The sequence below is a fragment of the Aythya marila genome (assembly GCF_965140915.1).
Source record: "Aythya marila genome assembly, chromosome: 1".
NCBI classification, from domain to species: Eukaryota; Metazoa; Chordata; class Aves; order Anseriformes; family Anatidae; genus Aythya; species Aythya marila.
In genome coordinates, this window is record NC_139042.1 from 62645969 (window position 1) to 62661964 (window position 15996).

At 44.2% G+C, this 15996-nt stretch overlaps 1 protein-coding gene across 6 annotated transcripts in view; it reads left to right on the forward strand.

The window, feature by feature from the left end:
• Positions 1-15996, forward strand: part of MCF2L (MCF.2 cell line derived transforming sequence like) — a 155027-nt gene that overhangs the window by 26298 nt on the left and 112733 nt on the right. Inside the window, exon 1 of one of the 6 annotated variants that reach the window (XM_082763794.1) lies at positions 11610-11669. The exons of the other annotated variants lie outside the window; for them this stretch is intronic. The gene's annotated coding sequence lies outside the window, so the exon portion shown is untranslated. Of the gene's footprint in view, positions 1-11609; positions 11670-15996 lie in introns of those variants that run through there. 6 annotated transcript variants of the gene reach the window in all.

The following is a 15996-nucleotide window of genomic DNA, read 5'->3' on the forward strand; positions in this document are numbered from 1 at the left end:
CAGCGAGATATCCTGGCTCTTTGTGGGCAGTTCCCTGCAAACAGCAGCAGCTCAGCGGGCACTCGGTGCCGGGCAGAAAGGCAAACAGCACGCTGCGAGGCACTGAGAGGGGAGCGGAGAACAACAAAATCTTTCTGTCAGTGTGTAAGCCATGCTGTGACGGCCTCTCGAGTACCGTGTCCCGCTTTGTTCCCTCTGTTGCTGTAGATTCGGGGTATGGAGAAGCGTGGCAAAGGCGGCCAGAGGTATGGAGTTGCTTTTGTACGAACAGGAGCTAATTAGTGCAGGAAATTTTCTGACTGGAAATAAGGCGGTTGGAGGGCACATAATATCACCTACAGTGGAAGCCTGTATAGTCATGAATGGCTCGGGAAAGTGAATAGCTGGTGTTTATTTCCTGCTTTTTTTTTTTTTCCCTTTTTTTTTTTTTTTTTTTTTCCACTGCTTCACACAAAAGGCAAACTGGGGCACCCAGAAAAATTTCAGGAAGGTAGTTTAAAGCAAAGCAGTTTTTCACGTGGCACGTCACCAGATGTTGAAATTCATCGACAAATAACACCGTGGAGATCAAAGCGGAGTTAACAGAGAAATCTCTGGGTATGTTACTGCAGCTATCTGTTGTTTATCAGGCAAAACTCGTTACGTGATTACACGTTAACAAGGCAGAGCAAGGTTACTGAAGCTGCCTCCTCACAGCAGAGGGTGGTTGCTTTGGACGTGGCGCTCCATCCCACAGCCTTTGTTTCCAAACAAACCTCAGATCTCCGCACACAGCCGTGGATTTGTGCCCTTTCTCTAGTGCCTTTGCTCTTAGTTGACCACGACCTGATAATCATGGTCTTGCTGTTCATCACTTTCTTTTTTTTTCCTTTGTAGAAATGCTCTTTTAGGTAGCAGTCAGATACACACACCATTTTTTGGCTATTGTGTCCTTATAGATGGTGTATTTATTTAGGACTTTGTTGTGCAAAAGCTTGATTGAAGCTTTATTGTCATTTCTATTAATATACTTTAATCACACTTGGAGTGGCAATGTTGTGGGACTTACTATAAATGAATATCTAAATATGATATAAGTAATTTCTACGGACAGAGGAAGCCTGGATAGGTTGAGGTGTCCTTTCCAAAAACCACTTTAAGTGCATCCCCTCCTTAGTGTTATTGTTGAGAGTTACGAACAAGTCTTCATAGCCATCCACACGTTTTCCCAGAAGGGCCTGCTGCTTTTTGCCTGCTGTATATAATTTGTAGGAAAGAGCTTTTGTCACCAACAGCACAACACAGTGCTTTTAATTGTGCAGGAAAACAGCCTTTCTTCTTTTAGCCATAGATAATATTTGTTATTTGATGGCTAAAATGCAAGAGGACGTAGCTAAATCCAGTGGGTTGATTACAATGGTGGGAAAACTAAGCTGAACATCAACAAAATCACGACGATAATGAGATTTAGTACGCATTGAGATAATCTTGACCAAGGGAAGCGTTAAAAGCCTCCCTGTTTGAAACGTGCACAAGAGCCTGTATAAAAGCCCTGAAAATCAGTCACAAGGAGCACTATAGGGTCTCAGACTTTGGGATTTTCAATATCCCTAAAAGCTCTCTTTATCCCTAAAATACACCCCATAGAGCCAGTGAAAATGTATAGGCTCACGGGCTTGCTTTTCTCAGCTGACCTGTGTAGTTCTCTCATGTTTGCCCCATATGCCTTGCGGGCTTTACAGATCCAGAAATGAAAACCCAAGGGGTTTAAGTGCCTCATCAGGTGGCACAAAAAAGCAGCACCTTTTTGGAAACGCAGTTACAGAGACCACTGTGGCTCAGCATTTAAGCAGTGAAGCTCGCCTGAACAGTCCAGAAGATGGTTGCGATTAATTCAGCGTTCAAAGGAAACTCAGAGTCCTCGGCCCCCCAAAACGAGCCCTCCAAGCGGAGCGTGAAGGCGCTGTGCAGGCGGAACAGCCTTGACGTTGGCAGCCGGGAGCGCTTTTCCTCCACAGCAGCTTGCCTGCAGCAAGCCGACAAGAAGGTACCAAGGAGGCTGCTGCTCACGTAGGGATGAGGACAGGGCTTCGTGCAAGCCGTCACCACTTGCAGTTTCCTAACCGAGCAGCTGATGCAGCGCAGACCTTCCCAGCGCTTGCAGCGGGCTGGCAGCACCGAGCGAGCCAGCCTCTCAGCGATGCCTCGCATTAATCCCTCAGTCTGAGGGCTCGCTGCGGGCAAAACCCTACAAAGAGGAGGGGAGAGAAGTTTGAAGCGGTCCTGCTGGAAGCACCCACCTCACCCAGGGTGCAGCCTGCTGCCTCCTGTGCGCTGACGGGGAGCTGTGGGGAGTCATTGAAATGCAGGGCTGCGGAGCGCTGCTGTAGTGCTGCCTTGCCCTTTTTTTTTTTTTTTTTTTCTTCCCTTTCTCCTTCCTTCTTGAACCAGGGGGAACATGTTTGCTGTGGCTTCTTTTTGTTCCGTCAGAGAATGAGATGCTGGCTGCGAACTGAAGAAATGGCCCTGGAAGAACTGATGCAAAGATTAAATGCGGTTTCCCGGTGCACTGGTAGGAGGAGCTGCTGGTCTTAAATAATGTCTTGCCTTGATGCTGTTAGCGATTTTATAGGATTTGCGGAAAATCCTGGTAATCTGACTAGCATTCTGGGTGCATGTTCTCATTAATAGGAAGGAAAATGTTTTGTCGCGGGGTTAAACTTTTGTTTATTTTGACACTAATTAGCATTTCTAGCGCTTAGATATTCATGAGGCTAGCTTTAAAAGGTCCTCTGGAATAGTTTCGGGTAGCTGCTAGCCCAGTCAAATACTCTAAATGGGTCTCAATTCCTTTTTTCTCTGACTCAGCTGGAGCTAAGAAGTGGGGGGAATTACAGATTTGTCTAGTGAAACATGGAGCAATGAAAAGCCCAGCTAACTGTAAGGCACCACAGCCAGGCTTTTAGGTGGATCTAGATTTTTTCACGAGAACGAAGAGTTGAATAGATTAATCACCGTAAATTTAGGTTTACATCTGAGTGGGTTCAAAATTGCAGCAGAGCTGCTAGAAAGTCTTTTTAGCTCTGTGAAAAGAGGATGGTGATTTCTGAGTGATTTTCTTGAAAATGTGAAGGTTTATGTGTTCAAAACCAGAGCTGAGCAGCAGTGTGCGATAAGGTGATCTGTGATTAGATCTGGGAGTGTTTTCCTGGCTATTGCTCATGCAGAAATGTAAACGTTTCAGAATAAAAAGTTACCTGGAAAGAGAAGAGATGTGGTTTTGGCATCCTTTGAAACTGCCTCTTTTGCCCTTTATTCGTAATCTGCTGACAGATGTCAGAAATCTTGCATCTTCTTGTCATCTGAAGCAAGCCGATGGCTTGCTGATAGAAAGCATTCAAGGTATCATTCTCTGCAGTATCAAAACTTGGAGTTTTTCTCCTCATTTCCCTGAGCCATTGTTTGCTGAGACTTTTTTGGCTTTTTCAGCAATTTCCATGTGTTACAAAGAGATCGTTAGCAAAATGGCTGATGCTGTAGTCCAGTGAAGAGAGAGATTAAATGACAAATGTGGACTGGACAGATTAGCTGCATCAGTGTTCCTGGGCAGGAGAAGCAGGTGTTTTATCTTCTTAGGAACATTTTTTGGGAGGAAAAGCAAAACTTGATTTGGCAAGAACAAGCATTAAATTACAAGTAACAGTTACCATGCAGACTATTTTCTTTTTCCTTCTCTTTCTATGCACTTTTCCCCTAATAATCGTCCTGTGTTCCAAACATTTCCTTATTAAATGCTTGGATGTGTTTTTTTGTTTTTTTTTTTATTTATTGCCTGTTTTGATTTTCTGAGCAGGTAAGTTAAAAGAAAGCCTGTCTATTTGCTGGGGCACACTGTCTTTTGCACTGTCTTTTTTAATAACTCGTGCAGTATTTTTTCACTCCCTTAACATCGTCGCTGTTGCTTTCCTGGGGTAAGATAAATGCTTACAAGGTGTGATAGCCCTGGGCAGTGATACAGGAGCCCTTATTCCAGAGCTGAAGTGCAGTGAGCCGCCAGCATGGCCGGGGTCCCTGGCTTGCTGCTGGCAGCGCCCATCGCCGCCCTGTGCAAATGTAGGAGCGCCGTGACCTTCATGTGAGCCACCAGCTACCGAGTGCTATTTTCACACTTGCCAGCAGGCTCTGACTGTGGGCTGCTCTTCAGCTTGCTAAGCTTGTGTGTTTTTCCAAAAAAGCAGCTGTTATTTTTACTGCCAGTTTCGTGTTTGTGTGGTTTAGCTGGTTCTTATCCTCCCACTTTTCTCTCTCCCTCTCTAATCCCTGTGTGGGTATTCCCTAGCCAAAGGCACCTCTCATCTCCTTTCTACAGCCAGTGGATTTATTTATAGTTAGCTTGGTTTCAGTTTTCCTGTCTCTTTATTTCTTTGTTTGGTTTTGCTTTGCTTTGTTGTTGTTTCTTTCAGGTTCCTCAGCCTGTTTCTCTGGCGCTATCTCCTTTTCTTGCACTACACGCTGTCCTTGGGTTAATTGTCTGCTCTCTGGCTTCACAGCTGTCCTTCTGTTGACTCAGAAACCCTTTGTAAGCAGAGAGATTTCCTTCACAGCCCATGATCATGTGCAGGTTTTATCCAAGCCCATTTTTCACTAGCTCACGGGCAATTGAAATGCAAAGGTTCCCCTCATCCCCCATAGCTCGACTATTCACCTTCAGGCACCAATGGATTTTCTCTTTTTTAGGGCTGCAGGACGAAACCTATTCCTCTTCCTCCACTTGTTTCTCTGAGCACTGCCCTGGGGAGGCAGGCTCCAATTCACCCCAGGTGGTTTTAGACATCTGAGGCAGGTCAGGCAGAAGAGGAGATCCCCTAAAGGCCGGGCATGGTGAAAGGCAAGAAGGGGGCAGTTCAGGAGGCAAGTCCCTCCAGCTTCTGAGGTGCCCACGTGTGTCCCTCAGCTGGGGGAGGCCTGGAGCAGCTCAGCTCCTAACCCTGGGTTAGGTATGTAAGTTAGGTGTGGTAAGTCTGGGTTGCAGCCCATAATCTTTTGCTGTTTGTGCCTTTTCACCACACCAGCCTCTGCCTCTGGCTCCTTGCCCCCTAGCAAGTCCTGCATGTTCATCTGTCTCTCAGCAGGAGTCCTCCTGCTCCAGCTCTGCCCAAACTCTGATTCAGTCACATTCCCAGCCCCCTGGTAATGCTCCTTGCCCCTTCATGGCCGTGTGGGCCTCTCACAGGATCCCACAGTGCCTTTCTTGGCAACATTTTATAAATCTGGACAGCTTTCAGTCAACTTTTCCTGATTATTTCTCAGTTTCCTCACCTTCACCTTATCCTCCAAAGCCAATTTTGGCCATAGGTCTTGCTTTTCTTCCTCCTGTGTTAAGTTAGACTCTATCCCACATATCTCTGTTTAAGGGCAGACCTTCCCCTCCAGTGAGCCCGTGCTTTGGAGAACCAGCCTTAGGCCTCTGGTCACCCCATGAACGGTTTCTTTCCACCTTGGAGAGGTGCCATTGTCACAGCTCCCATCTGTTTCCTCTCCTTCAACAACACTGGAGTGCTCTGCAAAAAGAAGAAACATCTGCACATCACGGAAGATAAATATATATTTTCCTTAGGAAATATGTGTGCAGTGCTAGTGTTTTAAGTGCAGGTAGCATGGCTTAGACATGTCAGCTTCAGTCAGCTGCCAGTAGCTCCGGACTTTCTGTCATACCCACAGCTGGGGCCAAAATCTTACGCTTCATTTCCCTGGCTTTCTCTTCTTTTGAGTTTTGAAGGCAGGCTCAAAATGTCTTGAAAAATTACGAGGAGATGTAGGAGGAGAGGACTGGCACACCACCTTGCTGAAGGAAAACGTGCCCCACATCACTGGGAAGAGTTGGCTTGTGCAGGGAGCGATGGGGCACCCTCAGGCACACTAAAGGGATGTTTCTAAGGTATGGGCAGCTGAAAGGACTGTGGCAGAGCACTTGGGTTGATTTGGCAGCCGGACAGATCTGAGTGAGGAGCATCACATTACTGTTTGGCAGCTTCATCAGCTTTCTGCGTGGCTGCTGAGGTCCAGCTGAGAGCCCCGAGATCTGCAGCATCTGCTGCACCCAGGTGACATTTGGTGGCAGCAGGTGTGCCTCTGCCTGGTGCGAGCTTGCTGGCCTTCATTTCGCCTCTCCTGCCCCTCACGTTGGGTTTTGGCATGAAAGATGCCTCAGTTTCCCAGGCCAGAGGGTGTAGAGCAGGCATGCTCTTCCGATCGTGGTATTTCCAATTTCAAGACTAAAGGTGGGAGCTTCAGTTTCTATATTCTGGCCTAAATCAAAATCTTTATTTTACCCTGAAACAGCCAGAGCAGAGGAGCTGGTGGGAGTAAGGGTCAGAGCAGGCAGCAGTCTTCTGCTTCATTAAACAGAGGTGCCTTCGGGTAATCTGAAGAAAAATGTTTTGATCAGTGTTAAGGTTGAGTAAGTTTTATTTTGTAGCCAAATTAGTGTAGCTTAAAAATTACATCTCCAAAAGAGATAGTCAATAGGATATTTTTCTTTTTTAACATACAACAAAAATTAAAAAATGCTTACTTGACTTTACATCCATGTGGACTCTTGAGGGCTGTTTGTCAACAATGATGACTTCTCTTTTCATGTTATTTACCCTAGTCTTTTGCTCATTTAAAGTGCAGTGACTGAATTATAGCAGGAAAACTGAAATCTGAACCATAGAACTACAGAATCATTAGGGTTGGAAGAGCCCTCCAAGATCATCTGGTCCAACCATCCCCCTGCCACCAATGTCACCACCAAATCATGTCCCCAAGCACCAGGCCCAGCCTCTCCTTGCACACCCCCAGGGACGGTGACTCCACCACCTCCCTGGGCAACCCGTCCCAGTGCCTGGCTGCTCTTTCTGAGCAGAAATGTCTCCTCATTGCCAACCTGAACCTCCCCTGGCCATTCCCTCTTGTCCTAGTAACAGCACTACAGTGCTCACACCACGTTATGTGGTAATATTATCAGCCAGTTTATCAAAGAAAATGCTTTTATTCTCAGAAATGCATGACTAAAGCTACCTGACATTTTTCTGTATTCAACAGTGAAAGTAGGAAAACTTTCAACAGACAGAGATCAGGGGCAATTTTGCATTAAACATTAAAACATTAAACATTAAATGTTGGCACACATGGAGTAGCTCTTCAGAGGCTTGCAGGACGTGTTACTGTCAGTCTCCTGTTCAGCATACAGACTTCTGGCATGCAGAGCTGGGAAAGCCCTGCCTGGATTTCTGTATTCTGTGATACTGGAGAAGAAAAAAACCTGTTACTTTGATGTGTTTTTATGATCCTGGTGACTCAGAGTACCTTCTTGGCACAACAGCCTGGCACAGCCGCCTACCACGCGTCCAACATGAGAGAGCCAAGCCGAGAGATTACCTCATGCATATCAAATAACGAGGAATTTCTGCAGAAAAGGAGCAGTAGCACGGGGAAGAGGTGCGATACGTAACAAGGCTGCATTGTTTTCAAGGTAGTGTTTGTCCTAAGCTGACGTGTAGAGCAAAGCCCAGGAGCAGGAGGTGTTTGAGTCAGTCTCCTTTTCCCTGAATGAAACACGTCGAGTGAGCTGCGGAAGAGACTTGCAGTTGTGTTGTTTCTGCATCAGACTGACGGCTTCTTAAGATTTTCAGGTATCTGAAACAGGGCTGGGAGTTTCAGCCTGCTGTTCCATAATGCCTGGCAAAGCCAGTTTAATTTTGTTTCTTTGTTTCTCTTGTCTTGTCCTACTAAATATCGGCCAGATATGCTTTCATTTCAGACAGAAGGAGTGTGATCCTGGATGCTTTTACAGAGATCAGTTACTTGCTTGTCTCTTGGTAAGCCTGCAATAGCATGAGAGCTATTTTGACCTCACTTTAAGTTCTCCAGCTATCCATGCTGCATAGCTCAAGCCATTTATCTTTGTCCCACTGAAGCCAGAACTGGCTGGGATTTTCAGCATGAGAAGAAGCTGAAATGGGGAAGCCTTGTGATAGCCATCCCCAAACATTTGTAGCTTCACATCAAGGCTGAGCATGTTCAGGCTTTGGAGAAGTTGTTGTGAAGGGGTGTCAGGCAGTGAAGCTGCTTTGAAAATGCAATGGTAGACTGAGTGTGGTGCTCAGGTTGTGACAAGCTGATAGAGCACAGTGCAGCCTGATACCAGCTGGTTCTGTGGATGTAGGTGTGTGGTGCTCTCTGGCAGCAGTCTGACTTCTTAAAATCAATAATTGGGGCAAATTGGTACTTGTTCAGAAAAGCCATGCTGTGAGGCTGTGACTTCAGGGTCATAAAATTCATCCCCCATTGTTACTGGGAGCTTTTGCTAAGCACCAGGCTTCTTAAAAGTCTCTCTGCCTTCAGCACATTGTGTAGCAGGTGGGAAATGTGCAGCTGGAAGTCGCTGTCCTGATGCTTTTGTAGTTCTCGATTCTTGTTGAACCAGAGATGTATCTTCCTTTTCTTTCAACTCCTGCCTGTAAGCAGGTGAACTTGAAGGGAGGGTGGCTTTCCATACGAAACAATAGGATAACTGATATAAAGAGAAAATCACGAGAATGCAGTGCACGTAGCTGATTTTAAAAACAACTCTTCAGGCTACAACCTTTGCTATTAAAAACATCCGATGGTAAATTACAGCCGTTCTGTAAACAGCCCTGCGTCTGGCTTCTGGGCTGGGCACAGCGCTTTGCTTTGGTGGTGTCTTGTCCTGGGCTGCTGGTTGTTGTTCTGTCTTACCTGTGTGGTTTACCCTGTGAGTCCAGGCTACCTCGTGTCACATGCCTGTGCTTTATCAGCTGCTTTTCCCATCCAGCCTCCAATCCAGCTTTGGCCAGTGCTGTACACTAACCGTGCCAGTGTGTTGTGTGGCTCATTTTGTTTCCTTTCTCAGTATTTGCCTTGCACATGTTAACTGCAGGCACGATGCCTCCTGTAGCAGCTGCGTTGGAAAGGCCGCGTCTGCATTTCCTAAGGCTCCATGTGATGCTGCATGGTGTATCAATAACTGAATTGATGAACACCTATTCCCCTTTACTCTGTATTTTCAACTTCCATATTTACTGCAGTGAAGGATGAGACAGTCATTTGGTGAGTTCATCTGGAAAGAGGAAAACTAGGAGCTGGTTTGTCAGAGTCCCTGCCTGCTTCTGAGAAGAGCCTAAGCTCAGCTAGACGTGTTCTGTGGGCCAGGGCAAAACTTACCCCTTTTATCTCATCTCTACCACAATAACATGTACTTCTCTCTCTGGACAACAGGTAATTTTTCTGCTGAGTTGTGTTTTCAGCTTCCAGCCAAGTCTGTGACTTGCCTGCTCTTACCCAACTGGTTGAACAAAGGAAGTTTGCAACTTTCTTTATTTACAGTTTTGCTGTTCTGACACTGATTTTATTCACACATTGAACATATAAAATAAAAGCTATCCCTCCAGCATTCAATGAAACACACAAAGTAAAGAAAAAAAACCACACTTGTGTTTTAAGAGAGGGATTTTCCCAGCTTTGCTGGAGGACTGTGGAAGAGTGGAAGAATTGAAGAGAACAAACAGGGAGGAAGATGGGTTCAGGAAGCAAAACAGATGTGTTTGGTTGTGCAGCCTTCATGAAAATAGAGAGCTGGCAGAAACGAGGTGACATAAAAAGATTTTTTGGATATTGTGCTCATAGATAAGCATTTAGTAGGGCATGAGGCTGGGGGCCCTCTGCTACAATATGTCTGAACACAATAGCTGTATGTTTAACAGTTCTGATGGAATACGACCTACATTCACAGAATCACAACAGTGATGAAAATTCATCATCGTTACTTAATTCATGCTTGAGTGGATGCCAGGCTCTAATTATGAGGCAGCTCCAGTCTGCTCAATACCCAGGCATTTGCTGTGACCCTGGCACAGCTGCTTTTGTCGAGGACGGAGTCAAAAATTCCCTTTCTGAGCTCTCTGCAAAGACTCCTGAAGCTGCAAGTGACCTGTGGGATACACTTTGGAGCTCTGATATTAAAGATTTGAAGGTAAAGAAAGGCAAAGAGTGTCCAAGTGCATTGCAAAGAGCTGGAGGAAGCCACTGAAGTTGTTTATGGTGGCTGAAATGGCGTCAGCAGCTTGCAGAAAAAATTGGTCATTTCCACATCAGCCAAATCACTTGTGAAGTAGTTTATGAAGGTAAGAAACAAAAATAAACCTACAGATAGCATTCTGAGCTTTCTAATTGCATACTTTCTTAATTTTCCTCTGCTGAGCCTCTTCAGTGTTTCTTTCCCCCAGCTTATGCTGCTCTTTTTGGTTCACTTTCAAGCCCAGTGCAGTCTGCTGCTGACTTCAGTGGCATCGTTTTTGCACATTAAGTTCCTCTGAAAATAGTGTACCCAAATTGCTCTGAGCGTACACAGCCCAGCGTGGGAGAGGGTTATTAATAGAAACAGCTTCTCTCTGTTGTACGAAGGCAGAAGATGAGTTATTTCAGTGCGGCAGGTGGAGGTGGTTTTTTTACAGCAATTGTTTACATTTTTGAACATCTAGCAGGGAATTAAAAAGGTCTGGTAAAAGCTGCATGGCACGGAGGGCTGCCATACATTTCGTATCAGCAGAGTGAAGGCATGTAATAAATATTGTGTTGACTTTGTACGATATGCTTAGCAGTCTAATTTACAGCAGCATTAACAATTCCCAATCAGCCTTCAGAAAATCAGGAGCCAACTTTTCTGCACCCTACCACCTGCCTTTTAAAACACGGATACCAAAAAATGTCTCTGGAGTTTATATGCCATTATTTTAAAACATCTTCACCCACAATGGTTCTTTCAGAGCAATGATCTAGGACTGAATTCAATGAAGACCCTGTCTGAAATTTATGTTATGCTGCAAGGAAGTCTTCTCAGAGCTGGTGAGAAATGGCAAGATTTAAATTTTTGTCCCCTGAGGAGGCCAAGAGTTGAGAGAGATCCAAAAGTAGTCTGAAGGGAAACACAGGTATTTGAGATAGTCTCAAAGAGTGTTTGCCAAGGCAGGAAGGAACCTGGGTGTTGCTGTTTGGCACTTGCACCATAAAGAAGTCCTTCCTGTTCCCACATCTTCCTTCCCCATCAAGCAGCTCCTGACCGTTTGCACGTGGTCACTGCTTCAGCTGCTGCATCGCCGGCCACTGCCTGGTGTCCCTCCTGGCTGGGAAGCACACCACCACCTCCTGTGACCTGCAGCCTTGCCAGTTTGACAGCCAGCATGCAAGAGATCTCATCCTTTGAAAATCATGGTTGCATTCTTGAAATACTTAGAATCATAAAATGGTTTGGGTTGGAAGGGACCTTAAAATACTGAAAAAGGAACTTCGTTTGAACTACTCGTGCCTTTACAAAGGGATATTTTGAGGGTCAAAGCCAGTTTCTTAAAGCGTGCTGCTACTAACACATCAGGCAATGAATTAGTAAGTTATTAAGCTATGAACAAACGAACCTGTGTTTGTTTTAAAGGCCGGTCATCTGCTCTGTTCTATTTTCGGTGCTGGGTATCGCTCCGCAGCGCCTGCCGAGCCCTCCGCAGATGAGCCACGCTGCACTTGGCAGCTCCCTGCCTCCAGTAACTTGTTATCTGTGCGAGACAGCAGCAAAGGGAACATCAGACAAGCGTGCTGGAATTGGCGAGGGAGGAACATTCCCAGCGGGAAATAAGGTCAGGCACGTTGCTGCACCAGGGCTGCACTCTACCTTCGCAGCCCTGGAGCAGTTTTTCTTGCTGCACCTGCTCTCGCCGGGGGGAGAAACACAAGGTGTGGGCACCTCGGAGGGGCTGGGCCCCTGCTTGCTGGGTTTGGCAACCTGGTGTGGCTCCCGACCACTTCATTGGTTTGTCTCTGACAGATGATCGATGGTGAGCCAACAAACCTACAGTTTCTCCAAGTGAAAGTTTCTAACGTTGAGCATCGGTTTGATTGCTGGTAATAAACCACCTTATTGCCACCTGATAAATTAAGCCCATTAAAAAAAAAAAAAAAAAAAAAAAAAAAAAGTTGAAACAAGCATTTTTAATGCTTTTTCATTTCTGAAGTTTTCATTTTTTTGAAGCTTTCATTTTTATTGAAGCTTTCTGAAAGCAATTGCACATCTTTTGCCCTAGCTTTGCCTTTGGTATATGGATTAGAAAGTTATTCTTACCAGAGTTTTAGCCGTGTTTGTATCAGAAGGCAGTTTTCTTCTAAAGCTGTCAGTAAAAAGCAAAAAAAACAAATCTCAATGAATTACTTTTTTTTTTTAAACTAGAGTTGATTCTAACATTTTTATCACCAAAAAAAGCAACATTTCAACTGACTGCTAAGAATGTCTATTGGAAATCAATTTTATTTCTTTTTGCCACGAAGAAGTAAGTGTAGCAAAAGCATAATTTTCTCTTAAAAACAGTTTTGCTGAAAATTTGTGATTAGCACTGTTTACTGAAACAGTACTGCTGAAGCAGTGGAGACTTTAATATTCATACTTGTGTCTGGAAACATAATGAGTATTTTATTTCTAGATGCCATAATCAGAATTATGTAAGCCTGAGAGAAGGATTAACTTCTTTTACTGCAAAGATAAAACAAAGTATGTCTGAATAACCCAATTATTATCTAAAATTGTCTTTCATTTCTAAAAACAGATATGAGACATTAGACTTGCTGGAAAAACAAATTGTGATTCTGAAGGCAGCTGATGAAGACAGCATAATAAATGATGGAAAAAACTAATTTACTGGCTTATAAAACTGTGTGTCATAGGATGCATGACTGAAAAGCAAAATACACTTGGGGAAGTAATGTAGTTGCTTGCATGCTGAAATAATTTCTCAGTAGTGTCCACTTTAAAAGCCATTCAGCAGCTGTAGGGAAGATTATCCCCTGTAGAGAACCAGTTCCCTTTTGTAGAGACTGTGTGCATTTTTCAGCTTGTTCTCATATAGTTTGTACTAGTATTATCTGGCTCTCAATTACCTAGGTAATAATTGGATACAGTTTTTATAAGTGTCAGTGTGATATCATCCTTTATTATGAGTGTATTTGGAAAATGACTGCCTCGTTTGGCTCTGTGCAGACAACATTTGCTCATTTGGAAGTCTCGGCCTTATGACCCTTCTGCACTTGCTGTGAAATCCTGCCCAGCCTTTCCCAGACGGAGTGGCAGAGGTGGGTTGGGAGCTCTTATCTGCAGCTTCCAAAGCACTGGCAAATACTCTGGTTTTTGTGACAATGATTTCTGTGCCACACGTGCTCCCACATGGCTGTGGCAGTGGTGATTTTGGGCCTGCCTACCATGCTACTGCTCTGCAGCTCAGCCAGCCGATGTGTGGTGCAACTCCTCGTCTTTGCAGCTGTCTCCTCTAATTTGTGTTTCTGCTGTTGCTGCATCATCAGCAACATCTCTTTCACTCATCTGGGTTAACCTCAAAGCTTAAATGGGTGTTTTGTGGTAGAACTTTATGGCTGTTGGTTTGGTGGCTTGTGAAGCAGAGAGATGCTTCTTGATCCATTTGTCATACATAGGACTGAGGGTACTCGATTTCCACAGAGGTCTGTGTGGATCCTGTGCCCATTAAACCCAGTTGCTGGACTGAGACTCTATCAGGGCTTAAGTTAATTAATTTTGACCTCATTTATTATTTTAGGGTTGATTTCAGGGAGTGTTATATCAGGTTCTTAGTCTTGATGTCTCATGAATTAGAAACATGGCATTTCTGCTCATCCTTTCCCCTTTAGCTGAAGACTGCTGCATTTTAAGATCTAATATCCATACACTGTTTTACAAAAAATAAAAATAAAAATAAAAAAAATTAGCTTCATTGCTGTAAAAGGTAGTCATAACTGCATTTTACATGGCACCGCTTATCCAAACTCTCTTTCAAAGTTCTTTGTGCCTCTTAGAAAAATAGAAGATATATGTTCAACTATTTTTCAGCAGGCTTTGAAGAGGAAAAAATGCATACATAGAAATAATAGGGATATTCAAATTGCTAGTATGTATAAACTAAGATTTGATTTGGCTAAGTACCAGGTTTTTAACTCACAAGGTGAACAAATGGGATGCAGGTGCAGCCAGTGGTTGATTTATATCCTGTATTTCCCTGTGTGTCTTCATTCTTGCCTGACAATCTGAATGGAGTTTTGCATGACTTTGTGCTACATCTGAAGAAATAAATCTGTGATAGGATGGTGATCTGGAATGACATAAGCCTGAAAGGCTAATGTAGGGGTTGTGTCTAAAAGGGTTATTTTTAGCGTGAGATTTTTAAGTTACTTTAGTGAGCCATTAAATTTCTCCTCCTTCCTGGTTCAGTCATTATTATCAGTTGTAATTTACAGTTTTTCCATTGGTAATCCAAAATATAGTGGGAGAAAAAAGATCTGAAAAGCATTACTGCTTAAACTAGAGACAAAGTGTGCGTTCTGTAAGTAATCAGTCTTTCATATCTGTAAGTAATCAATCTCAACAATAAGAAGAAGCGTAAGTAATTTGTTGACTTTTTCTGTGGGGACATCTTCCTTCAGCTTTTTCCAAGCCAACTGGTAGGAGCTATGAATATTTATCCTGTTCTCATCCAGGAAAGCCCAATTACATGGCAGCTCTGTGCTGAATGAGTAGCCTTCATAAGAAATGTGCTTGTTCTGTTCTTTTTCTTTTTTTTTTCCCCATTCAGAACCCTATACCCATAATAAATATCTTGCAGGCTAAATTATTTATCTTAAATGTTAACTGAGGGCATTTTGGTTGTTGACTGGTTATTAATTTTTATTATTTATTTACAATACTCGCATAGTTGATGTGAGAAGCACATGTTTTTGTATGTCTTACTTTGTATACGCTATCAGTTCTTGGTGTGGTGCAGTCTGGAGAGAATAGATTCAAGCTCTCAGGTTTATTCTTTCAACTGGAAAAGTGCCTTAAATCATGTATTTGATTTAAATACGTAACACGCACCCCGAAAAGCAAGGACGGTACGTCCAGGTTTGCATGCCTGCCAGATGACTTACGTTTCCTCCCCCAGGGCCTTGCACTTTTTGCTCTGTGGGCCATAAATCATCACCTACAAAATCATGTGAAATGAGGTAACACACCACTGCGCTGTGTTTTAGCACACTTGATTACAATTTATGTCCCTGGACAGCCAATACTTTTAATGTCAACATAAGCTGTAATTAGGTTGCTTCTTATGATAACATCATGTTTACACAACAACACGGTTGTTTCCCCAGCCTTACTGTATCACATTTCTTCCCTTCCACCAGCCTCCTTCTCGTCTCACCTCTCCCTGAAAGATTTCTCTTTTTGCTCAATATATTCTGGTATCTCAGTCAGCCACCTGTGCCATCATGCCAGTCTCACCAACCATCCTTCCCCAGGCTGATGGGCTGGTGCCCGCCGTGTGCTTCCAGCCTCGTTTATTCTGCAGGGCATCCTTCTGCCTCCAGATCCTACCAGGGGCAGTTTGCCAGGGGCTTGCTCCAGGGGAAGGAGTGAGCTCCCGGCCAGATTCATCATTTCAGAGGAGCTTCATCAAGCCCCAAGGATGGAGGTTCCTTTACCCTGTCCTGTTGCTGTTGTTAAAGCAGAAGTTATGGGTTTAATACATGGGTTTTATCCATGTTATGGATAGAAAACTGTCTCTGGGGCAGTGGAGCTTGTATTGGGTGTTCAAAGTGGTTCCTGCTGAACTTGAAATCAATGAAAAGCCATAGAAAGCCAGCGGGTGGAAGGACATTAACAGTGTAAGAGGCGTGACTGTCAGGACATGGAGGAAGTGAATCCTACATCTTTATTGCTATAAAGGATTGCATCACTCGGTGCCCGACAATAAAGACTACTTTCCGAGGTACTCGGTTAGAGGGGGCCCCTTCAGAAATGAAAGGAGATCTTGTTCAGCCAATCCTTTAATGACTATGTCTGTCTGTGGGCATCTGGGGGGAGGAGGGGGTCAGATAGCCCGATGAATTTTAACAGAGGGTCTTTGTGTAAAATATATGGACATTTAAAAA